Raw genomic sequence first — 2,818 nt, forward strand, 5'->3', positions numbered from 1 at the left:
GATAAAGCTGTTGTCAACAGGATGCCTCCTCAAGCTGGAGAGCCATCTGAAGAATTTGGAGCAAATTCTGATGATGATGACTCTAGTTCTTTGAATGGAAGCATGAACTTAGGGGGAGCTGAAGGCCCAAGTTCTGCTTTAAGTTTACCTGAATGGGCATTGGCAAAGGACTTTACACCAGGACAATTTGGGGTGTCTTTGGTAAGACAAGTAACAACAATTCAGCAAGCCCTTCAGGAAATTTCAGATGCTGGTACCAAGGCTGTTCTTAAAGCTCATCTAGACTCCTTGCACTTAATGAAGATCCAACACTCCAGACAGCATATCAGTGTGGATGAATTGAAAAAGGAGATAGCTGACTTAAAGACATACAACTCTGAGAAACTGGATTCAATAATGCCATATGGTACCATGCATGATTTATTACAAAGGTTGAGAAGAGAATCAGATTCTGAAAAGAAGATAGCCAAGCTGGAAACCAGAGTTCAAGTTATTGAGAATTCAGTGGCCCTACTTCTTCAAAATCAACAGACTCAGACAAATCTTCTCATGCAACTGGCTAAAGCACCAGGCCTAACTCCTTCACTTGATGATAACAAAAAGGGGGAGAGAGAATCAAGTAAGGGGGAGAAAGGACCAACAAAGGGGGAGACCATAGTTCAAATCAGCAAAGTAATTGTACCTTCAATTACTATCTCCAAGCCACCAGTTGCAGATGGTATAGATCTTATAAATGCAGCAGCAGGAAATTTGAAAGAGGCTGATAAAGAAGAGTTGACTCTGATCAACTGGAAAAAGATTGATGAGGAAATACAGAGAAAGTTTCAATTAGTCAAGGAACCAGATCAGTCAGCAATCCATCACTCTCATGTCAAGCCAATCAATGTGAATGAGATGAGCATGAACTATCTGGAGAAAGGACAATCTTCCTGCATCAAGACTACAAAGGCTGAGATAATTCTTAAACCAAGGGCAAACTATCCAAAGTCATCTTTGAAGAACCCTATGGATACTGTGTATGAGACACCCAAGCCTGATGAGAAGAAGCTCCTGTCAAGATCTGTTCTTCTCTATAAAGATCCAGCTGATTCAGCCTTAAGAAAAAGAATTGCAAAGATATTCAGAAATGGGAAGGAAATTTGTGTGGTAGCTGGAAATCCACAATTTGCTCAAGCAAAGAAAGAAGAAAAAGCCAGATTGAAGCAGGAAAAGAGGCAAGCTGCTCTAGATGCAAAGAAGTCTAAACAAAAGAAAGAACAGTTTTCTATCTTGACCAAACTACAGGCTGTGAACTCTTCTCAACAAATTCCCTCTCAACCAACTCAAGCTACTGGATCAAAGAAGAAGATTGAAGAACAGAAGAAATCTCCAAGAAAGAAAGAATTGGCTAAAAGAACAAAAAGAAAGTTGGATATGGTTAACAAGGAGTTGGAAGATCAATTTCTAATGGAATCCACTAAAGCTGAAACTCAAGCACCAAAGCCCTCTGTGATATTTGAAGACATAAGGGTGGTGGACCCCTACAGGAACATACATGGAGAGCCTATTATTCCAAAGGATGAGCCAATAGAGTGGGATAAATTACCAATTCCTGACTTCAACCTGCCAATTCTCACCAAGCCAAGAAGGACAAAATCAAGGGCATTCAAGAAAGTGAAGCTGTCACCTCTCAAATCCAAGGCAGTAGTCAAAGCTCAACCCAAGATCAACAAGGGAGACTACTTGTACTTGTGTGACATCAAAGAATTTTCAGACCTAAACCTTTATCTGGAGGAGCTGGATGAGGTAAGGGCAATTGATGCATACAGAAACCTACCTGAAAGGTTGGTATTCAAGTACAAAGGAGGAAGGGAGATTCAGTGGCCTCTTCACATGATACTTCTAGAAAGCCAAGCTGTGTTGATCAAAGTCTATTCATCCTTCAAGAAAAACTTTGGGTTTAATGTAACTGCAAGAAATTAATATTGAAGAAGATTGAAGAGCTAAGGAGTGTTAGAGCTAAAGATGCACTACCCAAAACTCTTATCATCCCATACACAGGGAGAAGAGTGCATCTAAGGCCCTACTGGCTAATGGAATTCATGGATGACAAGGGTGTGAGAAGATTCTTCAGACTAGAAGACCAATTGAGTATCTCTAGCAATGAGACTCTTTTGGAAATACAAGAAATGTTAGATCTCTCAGAATCTGATGAATTAGAATTCTACAGACAGCTCCAGAATCAAATTGAAGAAAACAACAGAAAGCTTGGAAGAAGATCCAGACCTTCAAGAAACTAGAAAAATCTGCTCAGGCTAGAGGAGCATCTTGAATTGACTGTGAGCCAAATCTTGTATACCCTGTTTAAATTGAAGCACTTTCAGTTTTATCTACTTATATTTAAAGATATATGTTTAGGATGTTTTGTTATCATCAAGTGTATCTTAATTTATGGCTACAATTCCAGTAGACATAAATTGGGGGAGATTGTTGTGAATATGTTGTGCACTTGATGATTACCTAAACAAAACATCTAAGTAGATTTTATTTAGTGAAATAATGTAGCACTCGACGGATAAGAATTATAGTCCCGACGGATAACTCAGTTTGAGTACCGACGGATGAGTAATTTATTATCCATCGAGTGAGTAGCTTATGTAATGATAAGTTTGTAGCACAGTGTTGTATGCACCTTTGTATAGAATCTGTAGTAGCTTATAAGTCACGTTGACTTTAACTAGATATGCAGAATAGGTTGATTAACTGTATATAGGCAATGTCTTGTAATTCTGTATAAGTGAAATGAAGTCAAGTGCCAAAATGACTATCAACGGATGCT

This window comes from Apium graveolens, chromosome 1, assembly GCF_009905375.1.
Source record: "Apium graveolens cultivar Ventura chromosome 1, ASM990537v1, whole genome shotgun sequence".
Lineage (NCBI taxonomy): Eukaryota > Viridiplantae > Streptophyta > Magnoliopsida > Apiales > Apiaceae > Apium > Apium graveolens.